The 12,605-nt window shown below is 40.6% G+C and overlaps 1 pseudogene; it reads right to left on the bottom strand.

The window, feature by feature from the left end:
• Positions 1 to 774: 774 nt before the first annotated feature.
• Positions 775 to 11,855, bottom strand: LOC132875883 (immunoglobulin lambda-1 light chain-like; annotated as a pseudogene).
• Between the last annotated feature and the right edge of the window lie 750 nt (positions 11,856 to 12,605).

Genomic DNA, 12,605 nt, shown 5'->3' with positions numbered 1-12,605 from the left:
CACTCAGAGAGAAGTGAAAGAAAGAAACCACATCATTTCCATGGAGCTGAAATTAGAGATTCGAGGCCAGCAGGTGTATCCTGAGCGAGAGACGACGTCCACACACTGATTAGGACTCTGACAACCTCTTGTGGAAAATTTCCACATCAGTGCTCCTCAGTAAAACTTCAGCAGAACAAATTACACAGCTGTGTGTTTCAAATGTTATTCCAGATTGATTGTTCAGTTTATATTTAAGCGTCTCGGTCACTTTGATCAAACTGACGTGACGTGTTTCACATCATTCGTGTAAATTTGATGGAAACTTTGGATGAGAATTTGATTTCATCTTCATGATCTTTTGTCCTTCCTTCTAGATTGCTGCTGTGTGCAGGTTTTCATTGAAATACTTTCTTTTAAACGTTTCTACATTTGTACAAGTCAGATGTGAATTGAAATGTCTGTGAAGTCACCAAAACTTCAGCAGGTTCCACACGTGTGTGATCTGAACTTCAGACTCTGAGGATTTGTTCTTTTCTGCCTAAAGGTCTTTGGAATTCTCTCTGTTTATCACATTAAACTGGACAGTGATCAGTGTGGGCTTTTCTGCTCTGGATTAAACACGAACGTTGGACATCAGAAGGAGAAAAAAAAATCACAATCCATCCAGTAGAATTTTATTCAGCAGCATGAACCCTGAATTTGATCCCTTCCTGCTATGATTCTCTGTTTTTTGTCCTTTTGATTTGATGTCTGTGAGATTATCAGCTAGTTTAGAGAATTATAGACAAACAGTTCTTTTTCTGTAATGCACTTTATTGAACTTCAACTTATTTCTCAAACACAAAAACAAAACGATTGCATCATCAGGACATTATAGTCTCAGTAAGAAGGAATTATTTTCTACAGTTTAAACTGCAGGTCTAAGAAAGATTTGCAACTCAACAGTAAACATGTAAAAGCTGGGATCAGGTTCATTCACTGCATTCAGACTTGTTAATCTTCACCGATGCGGCTTTTCCTCCAGCAGACACTTCACATGTTATGACTTTGTTGTTTTCCCACTCGGAGCTGTCGATGGTCAAATAGCTGCTCAGTGTGAATTTCTTATTGGCTTGCTGCTGCGCAGAGCCGCTGATGACTCCACTGGTGACCGAGTTCCCGTTCACGAACCAACGCACATCAGCAAAACCGCCGGCCACGTCGCTGGCCAAACACACTAGAGTGCCTTTGTTAGACTTCAGCTCTTCACTGGACGGAGGGAGAACGGTCAGAACAGGAGCCGGGAGAGCAGCGTCTGATTCCACACACAGCAGGAGATATTCATTAACCAAAATAACACACATCTAATGTGCAGAGAGGAATGTCATACACTTTTAAATCAATGTTAGAAAATTTCCATGAAGAACAAAGCAATAAATCTGTCTGTATGGCAAAATATCAGAAAACAAAACAAATTAAGGATTAAAAATGTCTAAATTAACATTTAGATACATCTCAAGGAAATTACAAATCAAGAAACTAACTAAACAATTCTCCGAGTCTGATGTTAAATGTACAATTTATTAAAAACTGACCGAGACACAAACTAAAAGACACATCTGAAATGTCAAACTCACTTTCTCAAACTGGAAAAAGAAATAAAAGTCGATGCGAGAACATGCAGTGTGAATGTGAAGCGGTGTAGAAGTCTAGTGTACGAAAACAGAGGTGAGAAGTTTTACTTACCGCTGACGATCAGCTTTGTTCCTTGGCCGAATACCACAGCGATTCATTCAGTGTCCTCACCCGTACAGAAACCTCCTCAGATACAGAAGTGACAGCAGAGGAAGTGAAACGTCCTCCAGACTCCAGCTCTCTCTTCTACTGTCTACGATCAGCACACACTCCTTTAAGATCCCATTCCAGTGTCAGTGAATCACACGTCTCTGTTCTACACTGTTCTGTTCACACGTCCTGCTGAAGAGAATCAGTGCACGTCATCAAATCTTTCTTGGAGAATCAAGAAACGTCAACAAGAGAAATAAAACCAAGTGTGACCCGGAAACCTTCAGCTCTTATCATCCTCTCACACACACTGAGGAGCTCCTTGTGGATCTGGTGTGGACCAGGGAGCAGTTAGTATCTTACACTGTCAGTGTCACTAATCACAAAAATCATAGGAAATCTGGGGAAAAGCTCTCAGCTGTAGATCACCTGATCATACTGAGCTCATGAAAGCAAAAGAACTGAAGTGAGAGTTTCATAAATGTGGAATAAAAGGTCGTACCGTATCTGTGATCTGCGACTGTGAAGAATTCAAAGTGTCTTCAATGAACATTGAATGAGTTTCCACTTCAGTTCCAGTGATTTGAAGTTGAGGTTTTTGTTGTTTCTCGTGTTGTGTGAAAGCAGAAGTGAGTGTGAGCAGTGAGGAGGTTTTTGTCATGGTGTACATCACTGTGATACGTAATCTTTAGCTGAGTTGTCCCATGTTTTACAGTAATACACTGCCGAGTCTCCCACCTCTACATTACTGATAATCAGGTTATAATCTGATTTAGAGGAGTGTGTAGATGTGAATTTAGGAGACGAGAAACCGGACCCATATGAAGGAGAGCTCCAGCCATGATAATTTGTTAATACATGCTGAGGAACTCCTCCAGGAACCTGTTTGTACCAGCGTGCAGTGCTATCAACAACAGTCCCCAGGTTACAGTCCATGGTGGCCGTCTGCCCTTGAGTCAGTGTGAGAACAGGAGGCTTCTGTGTCACCACAGTCACACCACTGACACCTGGAATAAAAACAGCACACGTTACATGGCTTCATGCTCACATTAGACGGAGTCCAAATGCTGATGAGCTCCAGAGTTGTGACATCTTACATGAGAGAGCAGTGAGGAGAGAGCAGAGCGCTGGCAGCATCGTGTCCGTGTGTGATGGGACTCTCGTGATGAGTGAAGAGATGAGCAGCGTGAGGAGCAGATAAAGGAGAGACTGCAGGGGCGTGCTATAAGAGAGACAGGAGGCGGGGCAGAGGGAGGAGCCATGTGCTCTCAAGTCCACATCTTTACACTGAGTTCTTTAGAATCAGAGTTATCATGTTGTATCTATTTCAGCATTTATATCATCTGTGGAACCCGACTGCTGAACTGAGTTTAACTCAAATACATTTTTTAACATGTTGACATTCAGAGTTTGTCTCTTTTCCACTCAGAAAGAGTGAAACTACATAATTTCCATAGAGCTGAAATTAGAGATCAGGGGTCCAGCAGGTGTATCCTGAGCGAGAGACAATGTCCACACACTGATCAGGACTCGGAGTCGTCTCTTGCGGAAAACACAATTATTTCTCAGTGCACCTTTTAAGGACATTGTTGCTCAGTTTTTTAAAGAAATGAACATTGAAATCTCTGCTTGATAAAGTTTCCACAGACCCTCGTGTTCTGAATTTCCTCGACTCAGACCAAACTTCATTCAGAGCTGGATCCTTTATGTCAGGGGTTCTGAACCTCATAGACATATAAACATAAATGCCACATTCTGCGTAGAATCATACGTCATCCTCGCCGCCATATTGGATGTGGCAATGTGGAGATTCTTCAACCGTCTCTGGTATAGCGTCTAGACAGTAGCCGAGAATAAAGATGCCTCATTCATGCGCTGCGTTTAACTGTACCAACAGGTTTACCGTCCAAACGAGATCACAGGGGATTACCTTTCACAGGTGAGACTGGAAAAATACTTTTCAATACTGTTCCTTCAGTCTTCAGTTTCCCAGCTCATCTCCACCGGGTAGGTGTGTGGTTATAAGCAGCGAGAATTAGAGAATACAGTGCCACACTATGATGAACGTTTTTGAACGTATGATGAATGTTTTTAACCTTTCTGAATGTGAAGGAATCAGTGATGTATATTGTTTTGGTATGACGTTAGAACCTGGCCGAACTCAGTTTGGCGGTCATTCAGCTCACTTTATTCAACGAGAGTAGGTCTGTGTGGTGACTCAATAAATAAAAGAGTAAATTTTTATTTTCATTCACTATTTCCAGTTTTTCCACTATTTCTATCATTTATCATATTCAGTCTTGTAGGTTGGTTATTTTGGCCTCAGGTTTTGGTAGCTTGCTACGGTATGCTGACTGATTAGCTTACCTGAGCTATCTATCGCATATCTGTCGCTAGTTTGCAGTGTACAGGGTATTTCGCACACTATTTACAACCATCACGTTAAAAGTTATATGTGTTGTTTTGATGCCTGTTTGTTTCCCAAATATATACGTGTGTGTCTTAATGGGTGAATAAAAGGCATCGAGTTAAATATTATTGTAGAAAGGGGCTTTATTAAGTTCAGTCCATTTACTTGCATTGGTTTACGGGGAAGATTTGCCACATCAAATATGGCGGACACTCTGACGTATCCCAGCAACGGGGCCACCAGCTCAATGCGGCGTCTATGTTTATATGTCTATGCTGAACCTGATCTACCTTAAGGCCCTCCTATTCATACTTGTCACGAGTCAGGGCTGTTAAAAAAGATCTCCAATTATTTTGGCTCATCTATTTTAGTAGAATGTAATAATCTCGTGTAAAGTGTATTCATGGGATGCAACATCACTCCCTGTTACAGATGGGAGTCCAAGAATTAAATAAATGCAATAAAACCAAAGTTGTAAATTGTAGGTTTTGTATTTAAAACTGTATGGATGTGCCAGAAGCCAACATAAAACCCTGCATGGAGGACATTCACAGTCAAAAGGGATTAATGATCCAAAAGTGGAGTCTGGTCCATTAACACAAGAACTTATTGCCATGTTTGTGTTCAGCAAACAAGCAAGTTATTCAAACCAAGAAGTACACTCAAAAGAAGTGGATATAGAAACCACTCAATGGGATTCGATCCTTACACACTACACTGAAAAAAAATCCTTTGGATTTACTTGATTTTAATGTGTACATCGGTCCCACATGATCAGAATGTGAATTACTGACAATTTCCTTCTCTCAATTAATTATTACTTGTTAAACCAAAATATTTCAATCATGTTCGAGTATTTAAAAGAATCACGTTGATTTAACATATTTTTTAAAGCGATTGCAAAACCAATTAACTGAGTAATGTTAAAGTGATTTCATCATGTTCAGGATACCTGATTTTTAAATGTAACTTTAACTTGATTTATTAAAGCCAGCCAAATGCATTGGAGACACCAGTTTTGTATCTGAGTGTGTGCAAATACAAAAATCAAATATTAAAAAAAAAAAACTGACTGCACTGACAAAAACCAAAGATTCAGAGTTCTGTATTAAACTTTGACTGTATTGATCCTTAAAACTTTGCAGATCACACACTTTACCTGAACAGAAGGACTCAGTGCAGTTGCCATACAGTAAATTCAGCATCAAAACATAAAAACTGGACACGATAACCACTACATTACCAGCAGGAGATTCAAAACACAAATAATGAAAATACAAACCACAAAAACTGTTTTCACAGTAAATTGACCGCAAAAATACAACCCTGATTCCAAAAAAGTTGGGACAAAGTACAAATTGTAAATAAAAATGGAATACAATGATGTGGAAGTTTCAAAATTCCATATTTTATTCAGAATAGAACATAGATGACATATCAAATGTTTAAACTGAGAAAATGCATCATTTAAAGAGAAAAATTAGGTGATTTTAAATTTCATGACAACACATCTCCAAAAAGTTGGGACAAGGCCATGTTTCCCACTGTGAGACATCCCCTTTTCTCTTTACAACAGTCTGTAAACGTCTGGGGACTGAGGAGACAAGTTGCTCAAGTTTAGGGATAGGAATGTTAACCCATTCTTGTCTAATGTAGGATTCTAGTTGCTCAACTGTCTTAGGTCTTTTTTGTCGTATCTTCTGTTTTATGATGCGCCAAATGTTTTCTATGGGTGAAAGATCTGGACTGCAGGCTGGCCAGTTCAGTACCCGGACCCTTCTTCTACGCAGCCATGATGCTGTAATTGATGCAGTATGTGGTTTGGCATTGTCATGTTGGAAAATGCAAGGTCTTCCCTGAAAGAGACGTCGTCTGGATGGGAGCATTTGTTGCTCTAGAACCTGGATATACCTTTCAGCATTGATGGTGTCTTTCCAGATGTTTAAGCTGCCCATGCCACACGAACTAATGCAACCCCATACCATCAGAGATGCAGGCTTCTGAACTGAGCGCTGATAACTACTTGGGTCGTCCTTCTCCTCTTTAGTCCGAATGACACGGCGTCCCTGATTTCCGTAAAGAACGTCAAATTTTGATTCGTCTGACCACAGAACAGTTTTCCACTTTGCCACAGTCCATTTTAAATGAGCCTTGGCCCAGAGAAGATGTCTGCGCTTCTGGATCGTGTTTAGATATGGCTTCTTCTTTGAACTATAGAGTTTTAGCTGGCAACGGCGGATGGCACGGTGAATTGTGTTCACAGATAATGTTCTCTGGAAATATTCCTGAGCCCATTTTGTGATTTCCAATACAGAAGCATGCCTGTATGTGATGCAGTGCCGTCTAAGGGCCTGAAGATCACAGGCACTGGTATGGTTTTCCGGCCTTGACCCTTATGCACAGAGATTCTTCCAAATTCTCTGACTCTTTTGATGATTTTATGCACTGTAGATGATGATATGTTCAAACTCTTTGCAATTTTACACTGTCGAACTCCTTTCTGATATTGCTCCACTATTTGTCGGCACAGAATTAGGGGGATTGGTGATCCTCTTCCCATCTTTACTTCTGAGAGCCGCTGCCACTCCAAGATGCTCTTTTTATACCCAGTCATGTTAATGACCTATTGCCAATTGACCTAATGAGTTGCAAGTTGGTCGTCCAGCTGTTCCTTTTTTTGTACCTTTAACTTTTCCAGCCTCTTATTGCCCCGTCCAAACTTTTTTGAGATGTGTTGCTGTCATGAAATTTCAAATGAGCCAATATTTGGCATGAAATTTCAAAATGTCTGACTTTCGACATTTCATATGTTGTCTATGTTCTATTGTGAATACAATATCAGTTTTTGAGATTTGTAAATTATTGCATTCCGTTTTTATTTACAATTTGTACTTTGTCCCAACTTTTTTGGAATCGGGGTTGTAAATCAATTAAAAATAAATTCTGCATAAAGCGCAATGGATTCATGATACATAGAATCTAACTTTGCACTGCTTTCAGTGTATCAATGGAAGCACATACAAACTTCAGTCACAGCAGAATAACAGTATAAACTTATCACAGTATATTCAAAAAAATATTGCGAACTGTTCGTACAGCGCAACAGTGCATCCTCAAGAGTGAATACAAAATAACAAGAACAGCATTTTACTGAAGGAAACCAAACTTGCCACAAACTGAATAAGGCAAATAAGATCTAGTGCGGGGCGGCACGGTGGTGTAGTGGTTAGCGCTGTCGCCTCACAACAAGAAGGTCCTGGGTTCGAGCCCCATGGCCGGCGAGGGCCTTTCTGTGTGGAGTTTGCATGTTCTCCCCGTGTCCGCGTGGGTTTCCTCCGGGTGCTCCGGTTTCCCCCACAGTCCAAAGACATGCAGGTTAGGTTAACTGGTGACTCTAAATTGACCGTAGGTGTGAATGTGAGTGTGAATGGTTGTCTGTGTCTATGTGTCAGCCCTGTGATGACCTGGCGACTTGTCCAGGGTGAACCCCGCCTTTCGCCCGTAGTCAGCTGGGATGGGCTCCAGCTTGCCTGCGACCCTGTAGAAGGATAAAGCGGCTAGAGATGATGAGACGAGATGAGATCTAGTGCTTCATTAAAAAAAACTTTACCATGAGGGTTAACCCTGTGAACACCATTTTACATAGCTGACAACTTTGACAGATCAAAGTGGATTTACAAACAAAAAGTAAATCAACCCTGCATAAACTCGTCACTGAGAAATAAACACAAATAATTTTTTAAAAAGCAGATACACAACAGAAATCAATCTGACCCGTTGACTGAGAGAGCCAGTTTTTCAGAGCAGGTGCTTTGTTGAAAAGTTTACCTCCATCCAGTGCCATCCAAATCTTTTGGATTACCTCAAAAGTGTAGTGGAGGTCAGCAGGGTAGCTGAGGTTCAGTGCATATATCATAGCAACAGCTAATGCTACATTATCAAGATCTTGTAACACCTTGATGCCTTCAAGAACAATGCCACACTGCAGAAAATATCTTAGCAAGTGAAAATATCTTGAAAATGGTTGAAACGATCAAGCATTTCCTATTAGGAGAATAGGAGACCCCAATTCTGAGATTATTAACCTAGTTCTGGATTGCAACCCACTTATTCTAGGATGTCTTATCAAGTAAAAATATCTGTCCATGCCGCAAGATAATTTCACTCATATGAAGTATTTTCTCCTCAAATTCAGGTATCAGTTTTTTGCAGTGCAATGTCCTCTGCTTCATCACTTGAGGCATGTTCTTTAGGAACATAGATCCCAACAGTGGTGTCTTCAATGGCCTCGTTGATGGTGTTTTGATCCATGCTCTGTACAAAACAGACAAAAGGTAGGTAAACCAACGTTAGGTAAATCAAACCTTTTCACCAAGCCCTATCGAGAAAAGGAAAAACATAACATAGTGACACGATAGATCAAGGTCAGGTGAAAATTAGAAGGAAGGTAAATTTAGAGACAAGAACAAGTAACTACAGCAGGACATTATATAAACATTTAATAAAATGGAAGCATTATCTGTTCCATGAGAAAACACTTTGAATGCACCTGCTGACTGGCTGAAATAATGTTATGAGGCTCGGTCCGAGCCACTTTGTTGCCCACTGACAAATCAATGGAACCATGGTTGTGTATGAACACTGGATTCTTTTTCAGCGCACACACAGATCAGACAGCTGGCGGACCACGAGGAGATATTTACTGAATTTGACAAAAAGTGTATTGCACAGTTGTTCTTGAGAACCATTTGTTCTACGTTTAAGATCATTTAACCAGCAACATGATTGATTATGTTATGAAACAGAAAAAATAGATTATAAAAGTGATAATACATTCTTTTAATCGATGAATAATTTCAGCACAAGTGATCAAGAATGAGAACAAGAGAAGAGGGGAAGATAAGTGTAAGCACCGATTCATATAGAGGATGTGCAGTCATGTGACCCGTCCGTGTTTACTCCGCCATATTGGACGGCTTCAGGATTGTTTGCCTTGCGCGACCGTAATGGATGCAGGCAGTAATCCCCAAGAAAATTCGGAAAATACACGATCTACGTCGCGCGATAACTTGTCTAAGTTTGTTCAGCATCTTGAAGGTGACGTGAGGCAGCATTACATGGAAAAGTGTTCCAGGTTGGGGATTACAGATCCGTACAACTTGCCGCAATCCTTGTTCAGGGAAATTCCGAGCTGCGGTGTCGGCGATTTGCCCGATCTGGCCTACCATGACATTTACAATTTTCTTGTTAATCGTGAATCATGTTACACTGGCAAAGCCCTCAAAGCTTACAAGAGCCTGGAAGCTTATAAATATTTTGTAGCGGGATGGGTATCCCAACTATACCTCTGGAAGGTCCCGATGAAGAATGTCTACTTGATAACCTCACGGGTAAGTGGCATTAAGACATTTATCATAAAGAGACTATGCAGGACGTTTTATCATAAGAATGTTCGAAATCTAAACTCAGTTCCAGATAATGACAGGGTTGTAAATATGTACCGGTATGTTTTTGTCTGAAAAAAAAAAAATCACAAATCACCGCTATATTTATCTGTGCAGAATTATTATTCAATATCAGATATAAATGTGTAGGGGTCACAGATATGTCCAGCTTCTATATTCAAACAAATTAAAAAAATATTTTCTGACACCCCTGTGTCAGTGTGTGTCAGGCTGTGAGCCAAATAGGTCTGGATCACTCTCTCCAAGGGGGACCCTTGTATGAACTTGTGAAATACTATGGATTGGCCTTTCAAAAGCACATATGAGCCAAAAAGATAAAACATTGTCATAGACTAGGCCAGGGTAGTAGGGCTAGGCATAGCCATTTTAAACGTTAGAGATCAAGCGGACTGACGGCCACAAACACTGTTCTGTCTAGTTTCTAAGTATGCAGTTATCATTCAATCCGAAAATCAACTTAACAGATGTACTAGGGGTATTGAATTAGAAGATTACACCTACCCGATATGAAGTGTTCACTACAAATTCGGCTGGTAGAACTGGGGTACCAGTTTTCTCTTCGCACAGCGGACACCCATTTTGCGCGTCTCTCCTCGTCTGCAATCTATAAAATGACAGGCCCTCCTTTTGTCCCTCTCTATTGGTACAACCAAATGCTGAACAAGATATAACCATTCTCGAAAGATCTACTCCCACACACTTGATAATTAGAACGGGTTCGTCTAAGTTCTATGCGCGGCCATGCCGTCCAAAATGGCAGATAAACAAATATCACGAGACCTCGTGACGTCATGTACACGTTCTCTATACATGCCACATATTCCTGTAGAAGGTTATCTGGACCTTCACCTATGAAGACACAGACTCCCTTAATGATGCACTCTCGTCCAGCATCTACATCACACTGAAAAGACATTTTTCTAGATTAGCATCTTAATTCAGTCCATGTGCCTTAATTTAACCACATCTGCTGGTATAAACTGTCATATGGGTGCACATTTCTTTTCTCAGGTTTCCTACGATTGTGTGAGCCTTGCCATGTACCCCAAATCACATGGGAGGAAAATTGAAGGGAAAGAGACAGAAAGAAAGAGAAGGTAGAGAAATATATGAAGATAAATAAGGAAATAGAGGACCAGATAAAGTTGATACAAAAAGATGCAATAGTGGAAGGACAAAAGATGAAAAGTAAATGTGCAAAAAAAAAAGCAGTAAATTTAACATTTCTAGGACTGTGGGACCCCGGCATCACTTACATTAGCCATTTGTGCAGTGATTTTTTTTTCAACCTTATGGAGCTTTGGCTGCTCCAAAGGAGAGCTGTCCTCCTGTCCTTTGGAACAGCCTTTTCAGGTTGTCAGAGTGGAGGTCCAGTGTCACTAATCACAAAAATCAGAGGAAATCTGGGGAAAAGCTCTCAGCTGTAGATCACCTGATCATACTGAGCTCATGAAAGCCAAAGAACTGAAGTGAGAGTTTCATAAATGTGGAATAAAAGGTCGTACCGTATCTGTGATCTGCGACTGTGAAGAATTCAAAGTGTCTTCAGTGAACATCAAGTGAGTTTCCACTTCAGTTCCAGTGATTTGAAGTTGAGGTTTTTGTTGTTTCTCATGTTGTGTGAAAGCAGAAGTGAGTGTGAGCAGTGAGGAGGTTTTTGTCATGGTGTATAACACTGTGATACCCCCTCGTTAGCAGAGTCGTCCCATGTCGCACAGTAATACACTGCCGAGTCTCCCACCTCTACATTACTGATTATTAACTGATAGTCGATTTTTGAAGAGGCTTTAGATGTGAAGCGCGTGGAAGAAAAATTGTCTCCATATTTATTAGGAGAGGTGTGAGACTGATAAAATCTCAACACAAACTGTGGAGCTTCTTGTGGAATCTGTTTATACCAGGAGACATAGTTGCCTTCATCCTTCGCGATGTTACAGTCCAGAGTGACAGTTTTTCCCTTATCTTCTGTTATAACCGAAGGCTTTTGCGTCACAACTTTCTGTGAACTGACCACTGCAACAGAAAGCAACACCGAGTGTCAGAGTGTCATTATCACTGAACAGAGCTTTATAATGAAGGAAAAGGCATCAGTGTGAAGAGGAAAAGCAGGAGCAGGAATCTTACATGCCAGAGCAGGGAGCAGAGCGCAGACGGTGAGCAGCATGATGTCAGTGAGATCAGCAGAGTGATGAACAGAGTCGAGCCAGCTTTCATAAAGAGTCAGAGGCGGGACCTGGATCTGCTATCAGCCAATCAGACCAGTGGAAAGAACAGCAGATGTCACTCTCATGTCAGTGCTTTAGATTAATGAGACGCACTTTCAGATATCAGTCTGTAAATACAGCAAGAACCCACAACATGAATCAGAACACATCACAATAACATGATCAGGATCACAGTTGAGTTTGATTGAACCTGATTTCCATTAGAATTATTGATGCATTGAAATGAATAGTTTTATTGAAGCATTAACATACAGAGTTTGTCGTTTTTCCACTCAGAGAGAAGTGAAAGAAAGAAACCACATCATTTCCATGGAGCTGAAATTAGTGATTCGAGGCCAGCAGGTGTATCCTGAGCGAGAGACGACGTCCACACACTGATTAGGACTCTGACAACCTCTTGTGGAAAATTTCCACATCAGTGCTCCTCAGTAAAACTTCAGCAGAACAAATTACACAGCTGTGTGTTTCAAATGTTATTCCAGATTTATTGTTCAGTTTATATTTATGCCTCTCGGTCACTTTGATCAAACTGACATGACGTGTTTCACATCATTCGTGTACATTTGATGGAAACTTTGGATGAGAATTTGATTTCATCTTCATGATCTTTTGTCCTTCCTTCTAGATTGCTGCTGTGTGCAGGTTTTCATTGAAATACTTTCTTTTAAACGTTTCTACATTTGTACAAGTCAGATGTGAATTGAAATGTGTGTGAAGTCACCAAAACTTCAGCAGGTTCCACACGTGTGTGATCTGAAC

The sequence above is a fragment of the Neoarius graeffei genome, chromosome 28 (genome assembly GCF_027579695.1).
Source record: "Neoarius graeffei isolate fNeoGra1 chromosome 28, fNeoGra1.pri, whole genome shotgun sequence".
NCBI lineage: Eukaryota > Metazoa > Chordata > Actinopteri > Siluriformes > Ariidae > Neoarius > Neoarius graeffei.
The sequence above is the reverse complement of the archived record's forward strand: the minus strand, read 5'-3'. Positions and strand labels throughout refer to the sequence as shown.